Source organism: Ambystoma mexicanum, chromosome 4p (assembly GCF_040938575.1).
Source record: "Ambystoma mexicanum isolate Mex_15411 chromosome 4p, UKY_AmexF1_1, whole genome shotgun sequence".
Taxonomy (NCBI): domain Eukaryota; kingdom Metazoa; phylum Chordata; class Amphibia; order Caudata; family Ambystomatidae; genus Ambystoma; species Ambystoma mexicanum.
This window is the reverse complement of record NC_090927.1, coordinates 1051460570-1051474310: the sequence shown is the minus strand read 5'-3', so window position 1 is coordinate 1051474310 and position 13741 is coordinate 1051460570.

Genomic DNA, 13741 nt, shown 5'->3' with positions numbered 1-13741 from the left:
TAATGCCAAGTTACAACTACTTGACAATAAATGGTCAGCTTTTGACTCCTGCATGAAGTCGAAAAACAAATTAGCAATGCAGAAGATATCTCTAACAAGGTTATTAACTTAGAAACTCAAGTTGCCTCCCTACACACAACAAGTGGAGAATCTTGAAAACAGAAATAGAAGGAACAACCTGTGCATTGTGGGCCTTCCAGAAGGAATTGAAACAGATGATCCTTTTGCCTTCCTATATATATTCCTTCCTCAAATTCTTAACCTACCGGCATCAGTGCAACTCAACATCCAGAGAGCTCATCGAATTGGCTCCAGGAACTTATCCTCAGTCTATCAGATTCCTTCCAGAACTCTCATTTTTGCCCTTCTGGATTTCACTCACATAACCCTTGTTATGCAAAATGTCACAACTCAAACAGCTGGCATGGCAAGGAAACAACATTTCTATTATACAAGACGTTTCCAAGATAACTGCGGCAAGAAGAATGGACCTTCTCTCTTTCCAACCGGCTCTTAGGCAATTAAATGCCAGGTATGGCATCAGCCACGTTAAAGTGTCTGAGAAGTTATCCTATGATAGGAGGTGCGCACAAAGACAATTGTTAATCTGATTCCCGTATATTTCTAAACTGTGTATTAGACTATTGAGAGGTATGCGTCAACAGTGAGGACCAGAAGGGTAATTTCTCAGAAACCCCTTCAATCTAATAGGTAGCAAGAGATTTGGAAAACCTCACTGGCTGCGCTGCCAACCTGTATCAGAAAGAAAACTGTAACAAAGCATCTAACAGTTATGTGTTGTAATCACAAATTCCAACCTAAGGAATTATACAAGTTATCAGATTTACGGTTTTAACAGAATTTTTTTAAATAATGTTCCATAAACAAAATACGCCACGCCAACGCGTGTTTCAACCCTAACCGGGTCGTCTTCAGGGCGTATACAAATATAACTAACAGGATAATGACAATAGTACATAGTCCATAATTCCAACCACCAACATAGATTTTAGTCAATTGAAAATTCACACCATTTAAATGCAAATGCAAAAAACACAGAGGCATGAAGAGAAACAGGGATGGGGGAGGGGAAGAGAAAACAAAAGCTGATAACTTGTATAATTCCTAAGGTTGGAATTTGTGATTTCTTCACGACACAATTTGTCTAACAACACATAACTGTTAGATGCTTTGTTTTTTTTTTCTTTATTGTGATATAACCAAATTTAGTTTTTTTACACAAACTTCTTAATAAAATTTGCTCAGAATTCATTACAATAAATTCATACAAATTCATACAATTTTCACATAATAAAAAAAGAGGAAGTAATTGATCAATAACAATCAGAAATAAAATAAACGTACAGACACATCTCCTTCCCACAACAACAGTTAATTTACCAGTATTTTTGTGGAATGAAACCTGTGTATTGCAGTACTCTTATTACATTTAGTGTCAATTTAGTCGCGTGGCCAGCAATCATTCTTTCACAACCGGTCCAGTGTCCTAACTGAGTTACCCAGGTATTCAACCCTAATGTCCCAGGTACCTTTGCAGAATCTCAATAAATGCTCAAGCGTTTGTTTACTTGGGTCCGTGCACTCCAGGCACAGACTCCTAGTGGCTTCTGTAAGTCCCCATTTGGTCAAAAATGAGCCCGTCTTGATCAAATTCAGACGTACTGTCATGAAATTCTGCCTTCCTTTTACATCTGGAAACCTCGTTAGATAACTTGGAACAAAACCCTGCTTTTTCCCATACTTAAAGAAGGATGTAGGGATAGAAGATGACCTCACCATATCTGATGTGGTAATCCAATCTCTTATTGTCAGGGCTTTCTTGACCTTCAATGGGTTTGTGATCAATGTGTGGTTATCTTGTTCACAATAGATCAATAGATCTTCTGCCACCTGCTTAAGTTCTCTCAAGGTTAGGGAGGTGTCTAAATTCAAATTGTCCAGAAGGTCTTCGTACAATGTGTTTGTCATTGGCACCAAAATGGACCTATATAAGGAAAGCAATTTCCACTCTGCTGCGATCTTATGATATTTTAAACCTAATTCGTGTCTGAGTGTAGCCATCTGAAGGCTTCTGGGCAAACCCAGTACCTGCTTCTAAATATAGCTCTCCACTTTTTGCCAATCTATTGACCATAAGAGAGGTTTGGCCTCGATTCCATATAATAGTACGGGAATAGTTTTTGCCACATAAAACTTTATTATTGGCATGATAGAAAATGTACAGTACAAACTCGAGATCTTCTTCCTTTGTGCTGTCAATTGTGTACCTTTGGCCAGTAATTCTCTGTACTGTGTCCCTACTGTAGGGACCGCGTGCAGACTGAATCCAAGATATATCACTTCTTTTACCACAGGGATTAAACGACCATCTATTGACCAAGGATATCTGGCTCCTTTAATGCCCTTACCTCCAAAGGCTACAACCCTTGATTTCTCCGGGTTTACCACCAGATCATTTGCTTTCATGTACAAATCGAGCGCCTTCAGCAGTCTTTGCAGACGGACAGGAGTCCTGTCTAGCAGGACAATGTCGTCTGCATACATAAGCCATTTAATGGCTAATGAACACACCTTAGTGCTTGCCAATGCTGAGGACTCTCTAAACTGTCCAAAGTATCCCAGATAGAACTTAAAGAGGAATGGTGCCACCATACACCCGTGTCTGACTCCCCTGTTTACGCTTATATAATCTGACAAATGTCCAGCTAGATTAAGTCTAACTCTAGCTGAATTTCCTTCATGAAGGTTTACTAGAATATTTGTCAGAGCTTTCGGGGCCCCTTTCTGCTCCAGCTTAAGCCAAAGCTTGTCCTGATACACCATATCTAAAGCGCTCGACAGGTCAACAAACGCACCATAGAGTCTACCTACATTGTTTTTATCTCTATAGTTTGTTAGGGAGGCAAGTATTATACCATTCAAGGATGTTGAGTGACCTCTTCTAAACCCTGTTTGTTGTTTGGGAATTATGTTATTTTATTTTGCCCAGGTTTCCAGTTCTCTTAATACTAGACTGGTGAACAGCTTGCTTTCCACATCCAGCAACGTAATTGGCCTGTAGCTTGTTGGATTTCTACGATCCCCCTTCTTGAAGATAGGGACTATAATCGCCGACCTCCAAGAAGGGGGAATCGATCTGTTGTCTATCACTCCCCTGAACAATGTGTACAGGATTTCCATCCACAGGGCCCCATTTCCTCTGAGGACTTCATAGGTGAGACCATTAGGGCCCGCAGATCTGGATGAAGAGGATTTATTGATCAGATTTGTTATGTCCTCCCTATCAAAACTCAACTCCCAATTTCCTCCACCCCCTTTGAATGTTGGTGCTCCCTGTGGTTTGTGATATTTGTCACCAAAATGGGTCAACCAGCTCAATTCTGGCACACTGTTCATTTGGACAGTATCTTGGTCAGTTTTAAGAGAGTTAATAAGTGACCAGAAATTACGCAATTAATTATTTTTCAAAGCGTGCAACATTTCTTCTCCATCATTTTGCCACAGCACTTCTCTATGATGTCTGGACCAACTCCTTAAGTTGTTTTTTATTTTTGTTGTCTCTATTGCAAGATCTGATTTACTTCTTGCCGTCTTTCTTGCTATTCTTAATTGTCTCTGTGTCTTGAATTTTGTTTTGCCCATATTGCTTCATCAAAATGATGTTTGTGGGCATGCTGATGACCCTTCTGGATATTCTTTGGGCAGTCAATTGACCATATGAATTCATGGAAAATAAGCGGCTTACAATTTTTATATAAGACTTCAGGACATTCCCAATCATAGAGTCTGTCCAGATCATCATTTAGACGAGCACCTTCTCTCTGATATTTAACCCGGCGGTTATTATGGGCATTTACAACTACTCGATTGTCCCATACCTCTATTATATTTCTACAGCACCAACTTATTTGTATTACCAATCGCTTATGGTCACTTGTACCTCCATCTTTTACTGAGAAATGTGTACATTTCCCAAACCAGTTTGTCGATAAGAGGACATAGTCCAGTGTTGACTCTGTGTTCCCCCTCCTCCATGTGGTGGCAGGCAGAACGTCCCCTTCTACAGATCCATTTAGAAGTTTTAAATCCCATTCATCAAAGAAGTCCAACCACTTTCTGCCATTAGTTGTTATTTCTTTCATTCTTCCCTCGCCACATCTATGTTAAGTTTTAATACTTTGCAAGTTTAGATCCCCTGCAACTACTATAAAGGCCCCGGGGAGAGTAATCCTAATATCACTAAGGACTACCAAAATTGAATCAAGGAATTCCAACAGTTTTTCCCTGGCCGGGTTCCAATACAAGTTGATAATTATTATCTCCTTAGATAATGCACCGCTGGGAAGAGTGGCTGCTTTCACCACAGGAATTCCTTCTTGTTTACAGGGTATAACTGTTATTTCATTAAATAAGACCCTTCTGCAAGCGATCAATAGACCCCCCATAGGTCTACCCTTGGCTTTACTATATGCTGATTGAATTACCAGGTTAAAACCCTCAATTTCTGGTGTGTTGACTAGCCAGGTTTCCTGTAGTAGAATCAAGTCACTCTCCCCGAATAGCAAAGCTCTCATTTTGTTGTTTCTAAATGAGCTGGTACCTTGTGAGTTCCAACTAGTGATTCTTAAATTTTCACTACTAAAGAGACGCCTGTACTACCCTCAGCTTCTGACAGACTTGCATGATTATTTCTGGTAACATCGGCCAGGATAATGGTTGTAACCCCTCTTTGGGTTGGCAATCTTTCATTGTTTGCTGCCTGACTTGTATTGGTGAAACTTTTCCCTGGACAGCACCATTTTCCTCAGCCCCTTCAACTCCTGTCCCATAAAATGGCAATTTATCATGAACTTCCAGACCCAAGCAACATAACTTTTCTGCCACATTTAGGGAAGCTTTGACCCCCATTTTGGAAACAAATTCCACTTCAACTAAACTTGTGCAGCCCGGTTCAGGGAAACGGACATATTCAATATCTTTTGTTGAAAATAGATATAATTCTGGGAGCTTTTTTACTAATGACAGGATCGCTCCCCTATTCAAAGGTTTGCCAGACTGTCTGTTTTCTTCATTAGTAAACCATAGTCTCTGGGCACCGTAAAGGGCTGGCTCTTCTTGACAGTTTGCAGTTGTCACAGTCTTAACTTCAGAAGATTGGATTGTCACTGATGGAATCGTAGTTCCTTATTTTTCCACTCCTACAAATTGGTCTGGCTTCTTAGTCCCCAGTTTGGGTAAGGAGTCTTCAACCTTGCCCTGTAGATATTCTGTCTGGGTTTTCAGTGTTTCTGTTGGACCTCCAGTTTTTGCTCTTGCCATATTGAATATTGGAGCAATCCTCAAGCCAATCGCTCTCTGTATTGGAGCTTTGGGAACAATTTTCTGTTGTGGTAAGAATATTGGTGCCAATTTAAGCAATTTCCCTGTTGTCTTTGATCTAACGGTATCCTGTTGATGTAGATTTTTATCTACGTTTGCTGGTTTTCCTTCTGTCTGAGTACCCGTAGATGTTTTATCCATTTGTACCCCTTTTACTTTTTCTGAGACGATACCTGCTTGACTTTTTTTCCTTTGTTGTTTTTTTTTGCTTTTGTGATCCTGTTCTGCCCTGAACATTCTGGACGGGGGGTTCAACTCCCAGGTTTCGATCATTTATTTCCGGCTCAATGTAATTTTCAGATTTCTTCCCCTGGTCTGTGATCCCCTTTACAAAGCTATTTACATTTGATGTCTTTGTTTTAGGTCCCTTCATGTTTTTTGTTTTCTTATCTTGTCTGCACCTGAACTTAGATGACATTTGGTCTGATTTTTTATTTTTGCGCCTTTCCCTTCTCCGTCTCTTGTATGATTGCTGTGATTTCAATTTCCTGATGTTTTGGGGGATTTGTTGTTTGTCTGGAGTTAATTATTGATAGCAGATCCTTAATCTCCGCGTCTTCCTTCAGCAAAGAAGTTAGTTGATGTTTAATTTCATTTAGGTCTTCACTTGGTTTAGAGAATCCGTCTTCCATCTTTGTCAGTGTGGGCAATACTGAGCAATTTATTACGTTGCTTTGACCTACAACGGTAAATTCAAATTTTTCGATGTCCTTAGTCATTTCCATTAGGATCCCTGTGTGCGTCTGCACGTCCCTTTTCAGAAGTTCGAAAACCTTCACCAGTGAATTCAGAACATAGTTCAAAGCTGGTAAGGTTGGATCCCCTTCCTTAGGATCTTGGTTCTCTCCTCCAAGGGCAGCCCTTGATCTATGGGCTAAGTGATTCGTTTTTAATTCATCAAACACAGCTGACTCTCTTCTGAAGGCCTCTGTTGAGTTTAGTCTCTCTCCTTGATATAGTGGGGTTTGAATTGAGCTCAGCAGATGATTGGGGGTCCTTGAGAGATCCATTACTGAGCCTGGTAGTTCTAATTGTCTGTTCTCAGTTGTTGAGTTGGGCTCCTTATTTGAGAGCCTCAAGAAGTTTGAAGTGAGGGCATTCGGGCTGTTATGTCTGCGTCTCTGGAAGTAATGGTCAATGGTCCCTTTTATGTTTGTTGATGTCAAAGTAAAATCCTTTAATAATGCAGATGGGAGATTTTTTACTGAATCTCTCCGAATCTCTTCTTCTGGTGTCTTATCAACTTGAGGTTCTTGATGAATTTGGACCTCCACTAAGTTGGTATCATTTGTCAGGGTAATAGGGATCGGCGGACCTAGGTTGTTTGCTTCCACCTGTAAGGATTTTTCCATATAGGGGCCGTCCCATTGAGGAGCTCTTAAGTCATCAGCAAAAGGGCCACTCCTCAGATTGTAGCGAGAGGACATTTCCCAAATTTGTGAGGTTCTTTGTTGTAATGGATACTCAATACCAGTCTATTGTTTGTTTTGCTTAAAATCAGTGTTTTGATTTAATGTTCAAATGGGGTTCCACACTTTGTTTTAGAGAGTAAGGTGGTATGAAGAGGGAGAAACGGGATCATAGGAGTAGACTCTCCAACAGTCTCCCGTTTTCTCACCTTTGTCTCTTTTTCCTTTTACCGGTAACTGAGGTGGTTTGAGTCTATTATTACAGTGGACTCAATCTATGTGCTCTTAGTATTATTATTGCCCGATACCCATGACTGGTCATGGCAATTCAAAACCCACAGCTGCTTCCGTGTTGCATTTAGTGTGTTGGATACAATTTATAAAACTGAAAGAGATTACCGTGGTGGGACAACTTGTATATCTCCGATTGCTGAGATCACAAATGAAATTTCCGTGTATGCAATCCACATCGCCCACAGTGCCAAACAGCAGCAAAACAGCGCTCTGCCTTCTCAAAATGCTGTGCCCTTAACTCTACGGCCGGGCTTCACGCCGCAAGGGTCACGGAGACTGTGTTTTGAACTTCCTGCTTTGGAGGGGGCATGGCTTCAGCCCCTCTGCTCCTTAAAGGCACAAGCCTCGCTGATACTCTCTGCGTGCTCCAATAATCCCCACACCTCGAGAAAAACACAGAATCTGCACTGCACAGTCAATCCTCCAGTAGCACAGAGCATACAGCAGCCTAACAGAGCTCTGCCATCTCAAAATGATCTGCCCTTAACTCCGCAGCCGGGCTTTGTTACAGTTTTCTTTCTGATACAGGTTGGCAGCGCAGCCAGTGAGGTTTTCCAAATTTCTTGCTACCTATGGCATCATCTACCCTGCTATTCTGAAGGTTAACTTAAATGGGCAGACTTATACATTTAAAAAAACAATGGAGCTGAGACAATATGTTCGATCCCATAAAAGAAGTGACATGGACACCTCCAACCCTATCACTTGAAGAAACATTACAACCTTATACGTTCTTATGCTTTAATCTATCTCATTCATCGGAGCAGAGAATGATGGGCTGACCTCTTCTTTCTCTTTTTCAGCTCTCCTCCCCCCATCACATTAATTTACCGGACATGGATTTGTGTGGCTGGTTCCTGATAGCCACTGTTATTTTGACTTTTTTTTTAATATAAACCTTTTTTTACCGATTTTCATGTCTTTATCGTTTGTCTTTTACCCTTCCTCATGTATCTTTCCATTCATGCTGTCCTTGGTTTTGATGGGTACATTTATCTCTCTGCTTGCTAATAGCTGGCTGGATTATTATGCTCTTCTACTCTTTAATGCCCTAAAGTTATTGTTTTATTCAAATGATTGCCTCGGTCAATATATATGTATCCTTCTGTTTTTGATAGATGCCGCTGAATATCGTATCCTGGAATGTTAAAGGATTACATAATCCCATTAAGAGACAAAAAGTACTTTCACCCCTCAATAGATTAAGGCCCTCTGTGGCTTGTAGACAAGAATGACATCTCTCCGCTGATGAAGCAGCAAAACTCAAGCGACATTGAGTAGGTCAGGTTTTTTCTAGTGCTGCCAATGGGAAAAAAATTGTGTAATTATACTCATCAACAAAACCCTTAAATGTAAAGTTATATCTACGGAAGCTTATCAGTTAGGAAGATGGGTTACTCTTAAAATATCTGTAGAATCTACGAACTATACAATTCTTAATGTATATGGACCTACTTCTGCAGACTCCACCTTCTTGAAGCAACTCAGAAATCATATACTACTCAACAACCCTCTCAATTTGATTGTATGTGGAGATTGTAATCAAGTTATAGACCCCTTTTTTGATAGGAAATCCGATGTGCGATATAATAACACCACATTTCATACACAATTTATTAACTTTATATCTGAAACTGGCCTCAGTGACACTTGGCGTATCCTACATCCTACTGACTCAGAATTTACCTTTTCTTCTACACCCCACAACTATTTTTTGCATCTAGATTGTATTTTTTTTCCTAACTCTATGGTTAGCCTTCTACTTGATGCCCAGATAGAACCCATCACAATTTCTGATTATGCCCCAGTACACATTAAAATTGCTACCCCAATTACCTCTCACGGTTCTCGCAGATGGAGATTTAACACTAGCCTATTAAGTGATGCTTCCTTTACACAATTCATCACAGAACAACACAATAACTTTTTCTCTGAAAATAAAGATCAGGACAATTCTATCCCCAATAATTGCGATTGCTAAAAAGCGGTCCTTAGAGGTCATATTATTTCATATGTAGTGAATAGGAAGGAAAACCTTAAAGCTGAATCTGAATCCATTCTCAAACAGCTTAAACCTCTAGAAATGCAATTTGCTTGCACTAATTCTTCTGTAATCCGTGGGGATATTTTGAAACTAAGATTTCAATCTAATAAAATTATTACACAATATTCATGTTCCAATCTCTTCAAATATAAAGCCAAAATATACCAATTTTCCAATAAAACCAGTAAAACTTTGGCTTCTTACCTTAGACATAAGAAGGAGAAATCCAAAATCTTGTTATTAAATATCATTTGGGGAATAGAAAATTGCCAGATAAAGACATTTTGGAATTTTACACCAAATTATATACTTCTGAAACCCCTCCTAATAATCCTGCTATTAATGATTTCCTATATAACATAGCTTGAGACTCCTATCCTCAAATCAACCTCTCTTCTCTCAATGCCACAATTACTCCCCCAGAAATGCTTTTAACTATCAAAAATCTTAAAAAAGGTAAAGCACCAGGACCGGATGGTTTCCCTATTAATTTTATGGCCCAATTCTCCAATCTTTTAATCCCTAAACTTAGCAAACTTTTCTCTCACTTTATTTTAAATTACATGGCCCAAAGTGCTTTCTCAGAAGCTATGCTAATAGTATTCCCTTAACGGGATAAAGACCCCAAATTCCCCCAAAACTACCATCCAATCTCCCTTATTAGTACTGACTGTAAGATGTACACTAAAATTCTGGCCAATAGATTCCTCCCTTTCCTACCCAATCTCCTTAAGCAAGATCAAGTTGATTATGTAAACGGCAGAGTGTCCTCATCCCATATTAGACTTTTTTTGGATATCATTGACATTCTAAACAAATCTAGTGACCCCTTTGCTGCGATATCGCTTGATGCCGAAAAAGCTTTCGATAGAGTCGAATGGGACTTTATGTTCCAAGCACTCAGGTGGCATGGTTTTGACCCCCTTTTCTACCTATGATTAAGGTTCTATATTCTAATCCCAAAACTGCAATCTTTGTAAATGATCAATTATCCTCCTTCTTTTCCTTATCTAGAGGAACACGCCAGGGCTGCCCATTATCCCCTATCTTGTTAATTCTAGCGTCAGAGCCCTTTCACAAAGCCATAAGACAAAATGATAATATTTTGGGTTTTTCATTTGACAATCTACATATTAAAACAGCGGCTTATGCTGATCTCCAAATTTTCAGATGCATCAGGATACAAACTTAACACTGACAAATCTGAGATTCTACCACTCAATATACATTGCACCCCATTTCATACTAGCACTGTGGGAATTAAATGGTGTTCCCTTGGTTTCAAATATTTAGGTACTCACATTTGCGCTACGATCAATGGTATTCGCAAACATAAATCAGATAGCATGTTAGCCAGAGTAAAAGATTTAATATCCTCTTGGTCCTCCTTTATCTCTCCTGTTGGGAAGACTGGAATCGATCAAGATGATAATCTCCCCTATAATACTTTATCTCCTCTACATGCTGTCTATTCCTCTTTTCCCTTCCTTCTTCAAATCTATAGATTCCTATCTCACGAAATTCTTATGGGGAAGGAAAAAACATAGAATTTCGCTGAGTAAGCTTAAAAGATTCTGTTCCCAAGGAGGGGTAGGTTTCCCCCGATTTCAAAAAACATCATTCAGCTTTTACTGTAAAGCAAATACAGTGGTGGTTTGTACAGGATGTATCATTTCAAGTGCCTAAATGGGTTCGCCTGGAGAGAGCTATGGCTTCCCCAATGTCCCTCGCGGACCTTTACCTCATTAAAGGGAAAAATACATTTACTAAATACTCCTGTCTTCGCCAATCCATCCTCTCCCTTGAGATATTTATGTTCCTGTCTATTGTTAAGCAATCCTCATTTATATCCCCTTTCATTTGGCATAACCCCTTGATGAAAATCAAAGGTAAATCCATTCTCTGGAAGGCTTGGCTCTCTAAGGGTATAGACTTCTGTAATCAATTGTTCAAATGTGGTATTCCCATTACATTCAATGAATTTATTGTCAAATTCCATATGCCTGGCTCTTCCCTGACACAATATCTTACAATTATTGCAGCAAACGTAGAACATTTGGAGACACTGATGGATAGTTCTAAAAATCCTGATGTGTTAAGACTGCTTCACTACTACTACATCTTATTAAATACTTCACTTACCCCTAGGATTGAATGTCTTCGCAAGGACTGGAGAAAAGGCTGTGCTCTGTTGGATCATCAGTTTTGCTGCTCCCCCAACCCCCATGGCAGTGTATATCTAAAATTGACACCACTGCAAGCCTTATCCAAACCTTATTCTTTTTTCACCATAGAGCCTTTATAACCCCTGAATCCCTTTTCAAATGTGGTCTATCACCCAATGGTAATGCTGGAGCTGCTTACAAGTTAGAGGCTCTTTTAAATATATGTTTATAGAATGTCAAATCATTCTGGAACGCTGTGTGGAATACCATCAAATGCATTTTTAACGTTACAATGGACTTTTGTTTTAATTTTCTTATCTTGGGTAGCTCTATGTTACATAACAACTCTGTCAACAAACACGCTAGATATCTGTTTCACTTAGGCTTAATGGTGGCAATCCAAAATATTACGACTAATTGGAAAAACCTGAATCAAATTCATTATAAATTTTGGTCGAATTCTATATGTAATATTCATAGATGGGAGGTCTATAATGCCTCTACACCTGACTAACAAACTAAGTTTCAACTGAAATGGCAATCATTTAATGACTATCTATCTGTGTAGATTTGCATTAGAGATCTGTGTATCACTATCCAGTTAAAAGGTTTGCAATATTTGTACCCCACTCTTCATCCCCTTCCCTTCTTATTCTTCTTGTATGTGTTTGTCAGGTTTAGTGTTTTTGTCTTGCTGTCTGTAATGTGTGCCCCCTCACCCCCGATATTCAAAAATGTATCAACACACGTTTGCAACTATATGACATAAGGATATTTGGCTTACTTTGTTTTCTACCCTTACTAGATTTTGTTCACCTGGTTTTACAGAAGTTGCTATTCTTCATTTACGTTTTTTTGTTTATTTGCCTTGTATACCTAACTTCATCCAATAAAATCTTTTAAACTAAAAAAAGAAATACCAGCGGCACCTGTGGTAAGCTTTGAATTTGCTGGATTTGCAGAAATACCAATGGCTTATGTGGTATTTACCCCTGGCAGTATTTTGTCAAAACAATCTGCCAAACTACTTATGAAGCCAATGTACCCAGTCACATAGACGCTGTGTGAGACTTGAGGGCTTTGACACTATGGCACGTTGCAAAATGCGAGATTTCTTAAGAACAGGGAACAAAAGGCAGAAGCAATTACCACAGTAAGCTATCATAAATCATTTATACTTTATTTGAAAACATTATACAGGCATTACATTGCCACATCCAGTCCATATACTTTAGGAGCATGCAAATATCAAAACAGAGAAGGGCTTTCCATTGGTGCAGGGGTCACTTTGTTTCTGGTTCACGCTGTCGTCAAAATGACTGTGCTTCATTAGTTAAACTAGTTCAAGGATAGAACCCTACCCATGGGGTAAGATTTTTATTCACGGCCAGCGGCCAGAAAGAGTCAAATGGTTACAAAAAAAATCTACACGCATTTCAAATGTTAATAGCACACTTCAGCAATACCTAAACTCAACTTTACAAGAAGCCTTTAATTTCTAAATAACACAGTGGTGCACAATACAGGATTGCTTGGTCGACAATGCAGTGTGTTTTTGGATCTGGCATCTGTTGTAGGACCGGATGAGCTGTTCAACCAGTATCTGAAAACACGCCCCCAGGCCCCTCCAATGGAAGTATTGACTCCGCCCCTGGAATTTCCACTTTGGTGTCCCCTCCCCCTTGCCAAGCTCATATATGTAGATCCCAGGCGGCACTGTCTGGAGCCATATACTGGTGGACGCCATAGGTGTCTGCCTGGAATTGCTTTGCTGGCAAACTGGCCCTTCCATTTGCTAGAGCGCCCATCTGCATCAGCGCTTTCCAGTTTGTGTAAAAATGTTGCACATGTACTTTCCACTAGTGCTGTGTTTCCACAGAAGTCCAGTCTTTCTTAGGCACAATAGGGCCCCAAGCCCACCCACCCTGGAAGCTTGATAAAACCCCACCCACATAAGTATATATGCGCAGATACAATACAATTATTGTTGTGTGAGCGACACACACAGGAATGTGCTTGCTAACAGTGCACAGTGCATATCCGAACAGTCACAACCTATTATCATAAAACTCAGTCACTGGCGATAATTTATTGAAAGAAATCAAAATATTCCTTATGGCCTCCCATAAGCCACCTTTCGATTGCAGTCTTTCTTGCGCAACTTGCCGGGCCGCTGATTCCGGCAGAGAGCGCTCACTACTAGGTTGAGCCAAGTGGACGCGTTGAGGTTAGTGTCATGGAAAACGAGAGAATAAGAAAAAGAAAAAGTATAAAAGTCTACAAAAATACAGCTTGCAAAATAAATACCAATTGTGTAACGAATCAAAAGTGTACAAAATGGAGGCATGCCAACCTAGAAGACTTGCCAGTTTTTAGAAATCTTAATGCCATGTGAAGAAAAAAAAACTATCCAGAGAAAGGTATTTTGC